Below are 7,202 nucleotides of genomic sequence, written 5' to 3' on the forward strand. Positions count from 1 at the left end.
TTTCAATGAAGTCAATAAGATGCTTAAAGCAAAGATTATTTATCCCATTCACCATTCCACATGGGTAGCCAATATTGTTCCTGTCAGGAAGAAGAATGGTGAGATAAGAATATGTGTTGACTTTCGCAATTTAAATCAAGCGTCACTTAAGGATAATTATGGGCTCCCTATCATAGATCATATTCTACAATTGGTATTTGGCTCAGAACTCATGTCAATGCTAGATGGCTTCTCCAATTATAACCAGATCAGTGTCACACCAAAAGATCAACAAAAAATAGCTTTTACCACTCCATGGGGTACGTTTGCCTACAATCGTATGCCTTTTGGTTTGATAAATGCTGGGGCCACCTTTCAAAGGGCCATGGATCATTCATTCCAGGATTTGAAGAATAAGATCATTGTGATGTATCTTTATGATCTTACAGTGTTTTCAAAACAGAGAAGAGATCATGTGCATCATCTCGAAGCTATCTTGCATCAATGTCGAACTTAAGGCATTTCACTAAATCCTAAGAAGTCTATATTTGGGGTGACAGAAGGTAAATTACTTGGGCATATTGTCTCTAAAGAGGGTATTCGAATAGATCCTGAATAGGTGAAAGCTATCCAACAGTTGTCACTTCCCATGAGTAAACCAGGAGTCAGGTCTTTCTTTGGGCAGATAAAATTTATAAGGAGGTTCATACTAGACTTCTCTGAGATAAAAAAGTCAATTGTAGATATGATGAAAGAGAATATTAATTTTAAGTGGACAAAAGAAGGTAAGGCTTCTTTTGAAAAAATCAAGACTGGGATTGCTAATGCCCCTACCCTTTCTTATCCAGACTTTTCTAAAGATTTTCATTTGTATTGTTATGCATCTAAGAACACTTTGTCTGCTATACTTACACAACCTGTTAAAGACCATGCCGAGGCCTTGATAGCATTCATGAGCATCCCTCTTTAGAAACATGAATCAAAATATTCTTTGATTGAGAATAATGCATATGCTTTGGTCAGAGCAGTGAAACAATTTAGGTTCTACATCCTAAACTCTCACTCCAAGGTATTTGTTCCTGATTCAGCAGTGAAGACTATACTGACACAACAGGAAATTGGTGTGAACAAGAGGGCCTCCTGGATAGCTAGAGTACAAGAATATGATCTTGATATCAAACCTACAAAGCTTGTCAGAGAAAAAGGTTTGTGTAAGGCAATTGTAGAAGGATCTTCTAAAGGTGAAGAAGAGATGGAGGAAGAAATGCCTTTAGTTTTATTCATCAGTAATGTTGATGACTGGTATTCAAATATTTCCTATTTTCTAACATATGGAGAATGTCATGCTCATTTATCACCTAAAGAAAAGAGGACCTTAAAATTGAAATCTGCAAAATACATTCTCTAGGGTGATGCTTTATACAAGAAAGGGATAGATGGTACTTTTCTGAGATGTGTTGATTTTGAACAAAGAAAGGAGTTGCTTCAGTTATTTCATAATGAAGCATGTGGAGGTCATTACTCCACATCAGTAACGGCTTACAAAATCTTGAGAAATTGTTTTTATTGGCCTGAGATGTTCAAAGATGTAGAAGAATGGGTGAAGAAGTGTGATTCTTGTCAATACTTCAAAGAAAGAGTCCAATTAGCAGCACAGCCCTTGAAGCCAGTTGTAATTGAAGAACCCTTTCAACAATGGGGTTTGGATTTCATTGGTCCTATTCATCCTTCATCCACTGCCAGACACACTCACATTTTGATGGCAAATGACGATTTTACCAAGTGGGTGGAAGTGATCCCAGTCAAGCAAACAACTTCAGAAGTGGTGTGCAATTTTATCAAACAAAACATTTTGGTTATGTTTGGTGTCCCAAACAAAATTATTACTGATAATGCTACCAACTTCTCCTCTCAAGAGATATCATCTTTCTACTATTAATATGGGATTATTCTCTCTCATTCCTCTGATTATTTTGCACAAGCAAATGGTTAGGCAAAATCAAGCAATAAAAATATTATGACCATTGTGTGAAAATTGATAGATGTTAATCAGAGGTCCTGGCACAAGCACTTGTATGATGCACTATGGGTAGATTGTACTACTAAAAAGAGAGCAACAAGATTATCCCCCTTTGAGATCCTATATGGAATTGAGCCATCTCTTCCTCTTCCTTTGGAACTATCCACCTTGAAATTATAGACTGCTATTGAGAATCACGAATTCAAGGATGCTCCTAAAAAACTAATGTTATATGTAACAAAATTGGAAGAAGAGAGGGATGTGGTTGTAGATAGAATTTAGGAACATCAATCCCGTGTTAAGAAGTTATTTGAAAAGAAAGCTAAGCAGAGGGTTTTTAAAGAAGGTGATTTGGTCTTGCTTTGGGATAAATGCTGAGAACCAAAGGGCTTACATGGAAAATTTGACTCTTTATGGAGAGGCCCTTTCAAGATTAAAGAGGTATGCGGAAAGAATTCTTTTATCTTGTCATACCTGAGTGGTACCCAGTTGCCCTTACCTTATAATGGGAAACATCTGAAGCATTATCATTAGTAGAAGGTGTTTGTACGCCTTTTTGTATATAATTTGTCCCATTTTTGGTGTGCTCCTGTCTATTTGTACAGTTTGTGTTGTCCTTTTGTTGTCCTATTTTTGGTGTTTGTTCCCTCTTTTATAAATTGGTCCCTCAGATGACTCTATTTTACAACCCAATGGATAAGGCATTGTTTTATTCATTCTGGATTTGAGCCTCGTCCTGTACAGTCCTTGTCCCTAGTTAGAGCCAGTTGTTGCCCGGTTATAAAATTCTTTCAATTTTATAAGCCTTGGTTAATTTTTGAAAATTGCTCGATTTTAAGCTTTCAATTGGCCATTTTATCTCTGAATCTTTCTGAATTTCTGAATCTTCATGTCTCCGGCTTGTTCCCAACTCCGTGCAACACTTGAAATTTTTGAAAACTAACTTCTGAGTCTCAGGTGATTGTAGGTTAATGAAGAGACCCAAAATATGCATTTTCAAGCTTATCATTAACCATTAACCTCTCAAAAAGGTTAATGATAACTTTTCAATTGCGCATTTTGGGGTAGGTTAATTAACCTCTCTAAAAATGCGTATTTCTTAACCTCTCAAATAGGTTAATGTTAATTTCAAAAACATGCATTTTGGAGTAGGTTAATTAACCTCTCCAACAATGTGCATTTCTTAACCTCTTTGAGACAGTTATTAACCTGTTTAAAAATTTTCAAATTCTATAAACCATGTGTAAATTCCTTTGGCTCGAATATAGTGGGATAATGTTATTGAAGCACTTATTAAAGTCAATATTTTACATTTTCTAGAGTTTCAACCTATGGCTGTATGCATCCACAAAACTTGGTTTTTCAGAATATTGTTGCATATACAAAACTATGCAGAGATTTTTTTTTTTTTTTTTTTTCTAAATTGATATATCAACTTTGGAATCTATCAGCATCCATATTTTATTGATGAATGATTTTAATCAGAACTCAAGCATCTGAATTATACTAGCAAATGAAGAAATGTTAATTACATGGATACGCTTGATATGCAAAGGATTAATGCCAAAGAACATCTGCCGAACAAATTCTTCATCTTTTCTCCATGCGAATTCAGCTCATGACTTGTTTGACATAATGCTAAAATAAAAAAGGGTAGCGAGCATGAACATAACATATATAATGCTAGGAAAGTGTTCGACAAAATGAAATATTCATTCATGACCTGTAGCTCTAAAAACCTCAGATCAACATCCTTACTTTCTTAGGCAATCGACACTCTACAAATAAGTTGGAGCATCATTAATATTATGCAGATTTATGAGTAAATTATAAGTCTGGGCAAGATCCAATTCTTATGAATGTCTATTACAAGACATGGTAATTCCCAGTCCGATGTATTGTTGATAGATCTTTTTGGTTGGGTGGTTGATTTGTTACTTTGAAGTTAGAAGTAAAGAGTGCAGCACAAGGTTGAAGGCATCTAACAAATTTTACAAAGAAAGATTGATAATCTATCATGACGTACAAGTATCAAAGGTCAAATTATGCTCCTATTTTAAGAAGTACGCTTCCAGATATCAGCGATACCATTTTAGGAAGTGTCTGCCTTCAAGACTTTTGGTAGTCTCTTATGAATGAAGAAAAGACTCCATTAGCTGGAAAGATATTAGAAAGTGGCTTGGCTCAAGCAGGTGGACACCCCATTTCAGCACAGTACCCAGACTTGGTATTGGAATGTGTGAAAGCTTACCATATGGATACTAGAAAAGTTATTTCATCGAACAATAAAGTAATTGTCTGTCTAGATCCTACCTCTATTGCTAGTGTTTTTCGATTGCCTACCCGGATGCAATATGCTAACATCAATCTGAGAACTGCCAAAGAGTATTTTATTGCAAATCAGACTCAATATCTAAACACCATTGCCAGGTCATAGTTCTCGAAACCAAGAAAAGGGAAATCTCAATTAGGAAAATCCATTCACAGGCCGCTATTAAAAGAAGATGTGGCAAACATGGTGACCCTACTAAGCAGGATCGTTGGTCTTCGAGACTTACACGAGTTTGAAGGTTGGATGCTCCTATTTATCAACATGATCTGTGAAGGAAAACAACATATTGATTGGGCTGAAATTATTAGTGATTCGATACATAGACAGCTCATGGGACTTCAAGAAAATGACTACTTTTATATGACTTCATATCTTTTCTATGCTATCGCAAGCACCAAGAGTTGGTCAGGACTTAACCGGTAGGGCATTTATGATGAGACCTCCATCATTTATAATCATCTTCCTCAAATTAAGTATAATAATATCCTACACCATTTTAGAAGAGTGAATGACGCATCCACCATGCTAACTGTAAGGGAAATTCAAGGGGACATTAGACTCAGAATTTCACAAGAAGCAGCGATGAAAGTACAAAAATATGGAAACATTTTCATACAATTCTCGAAGTTTACTTATATCAGGTTAGCTGTCTATGATGGATTTTTGCTGATGCTACCTAGATTTGTTGATGATAAACTAGTCTTAATTGAAATGTGTAGGCAAATTGGTCAAATCAATAAACTTTGCAGGAACAAGAGGATAGATGAAATAGCTTTTCCTATCGGCATCAGATATTATAGTTGTGATACTGCATCAGATGACTTGAACATTGAAAGATCTATTGCCACAATAAATTTGCATCTTTACATGATGTGTTTCCCTTATGATAGTAAGGGCTATGCAGTGAATGGATTAAAGTTAAATCCCAGTCTTGGTCACTTCCCGGCTCTAGAAGACTTTTGGGAGGATTGTGAAAATGACTTCAAAGTCAAGAAGAGAGATTGGATGCAGCTTACAGTACGACAGGTGATAGACTTCATGTTGGACATTGATGTGACAGGTGTAGATGACGATGAGGTTTCTTTGGTTGATCCTTACTATTATGAGAAAATTGAATTGCTAGATCTCCCTCCTATTGATTGGTTGATTCCAGAGTTAAAAAGCTTGAAGGAAAGGACTGCCTTTATTCTTAAAAGGACACGAGACTGGATCAGTAAAGTCAAAGCTGAAAAAGCAACTGGTGAATTTCAATGTAAAGAGAGGAAAAATAATAAAGGAGAATCATCTCGAATGGCGATAGAGGCAACTTCTAGTGAGAAGACGCAACAACTAGATACAGGTGCTCAAGATTGAGATGAAGATCTGAATCAGCTGGATAAGTTTACAATCAAAAGAAAAAGGACAAGAATGATAGGTAGAATGAATCAGGAAGGGAATGAATCCAGTGAAAAAGATCAAAGAACTCCTCAAATTGACGAATTGCATGTCCCTATTACATCCCCTTGTATATGAGCAATGTTAGTATGCTAATAGAAACCAAATTTAAATAAAGCTTCTACAAACTAAACTAAATTCATAAACTTCAAGATAGACTAAGATGAACTCTCAATTGAGAATATGAGCCATTAATGGACTCTCTCAATAAGAAGCTCTCTTGTTGAGTAGCTTTATCTAAATGGATAGGATGTATGCTCAATATGCTTCCAAAGGCTTCAATGGATGATTGTGGATTTTTGGTGTGGATAGATGGCTTTAGTATGGATTTGGCTCTCAAAATAGCATTATAAGTTTACTTCATGGATTGTGTTATTTTGCAAAGGGGAAGGATCCAATTTATAGGCAAGAGGCTTGAGGGATTGAGGGCTAAGATGCAAGGATGGGAAAAAGCTCATGGAGGGTTTAGATTGTATGAGAGGAGAGCACATGGATTGTGCTTCCTTACAGCCAATCAAGGAGTGACACATGTCACATGGTGAGAGGATGGAGGAAAGGGGAAGGATGAGTCAACAAAGGAGGCTCAAGGGATAAAATCTTCATAAAGACCCTTCATCAGTGCTTTGTAAGAACATTTATGACTTTGTGGGCTTTATAAAGTTTTGTGGTTGAAGATATTTGTGAGAGATACCATGAAATTCGAATTTGAGGGTTTAGGGAGTTTTTAAGCTTGCTTAGGGTTGTAAAAATGATTAGAGGAAGGGTTAGAGATGGCTTAGGACTAGGCAAGTGGATGGCAAGTGGATTGCAATTAATGAGGGTGGGTTAAGGAGGAGATATTTGTTAACTTTGGCTTGAGTTAGCAAGTTTTAACCCATGTTTAGGGAATGTGACAAGGTTAGGAGGGGATTAGGATTAGGGTTAAAGACATCTTCTAGAAGAGTCTAGGCTTTGGATGAGGATGAAGACTTTCTAGAAGAGTCTAGAACTTCCTAGGATAAGATTTTATGAAATAAATAAAGTTTTATTTATTTCAAGGGTTTGGGTTGAGGAGATATTTATTAAAATATTTTTAATAAACATGAGGATTAATATTTAATCTTGATTAAGTATTTTGAGTTGGGATTAGGGGTAGGAAATGATGGGATTAGCCTTTAATCAAAATTAAAGAAGGATTAGGAGATTTTGGAAGAGGTTAGTGGTCTTAAGGAAATTGGCCAAGTTTTGGGCAAAAAATAAATTTTTTATTTATTTTAGGATTTTTGGTCAATTTATTAATTAAATAATTAATAAATAAGGAAATAATGTTTAAATAAGATTTAAACATTTTTGGGAGGGATTCCTTAATTAAATATTTTTAATTAAGATAAAGGGATTTAATGGCATAAAAATCAATTAATTAATTAATTAAATAATTAATTAATAAATGATGATGTC

The sequence above is a fragment of the Cupressus sempervirens genome, chromosome 3 (assembly GCF_028749045.1).
Source record: "Cupressus sempervirens isolate cs-2001-9-10 chromosome 3, ASM2874904v1, whole genome shotgun sequence".
Lineage (NCBI taxonomy): Eukaryota > Viridiplantae > Streptophyta > Pinopsida > Cupressales > Cupressaceae > Cupressus > Cupressus sempervirens.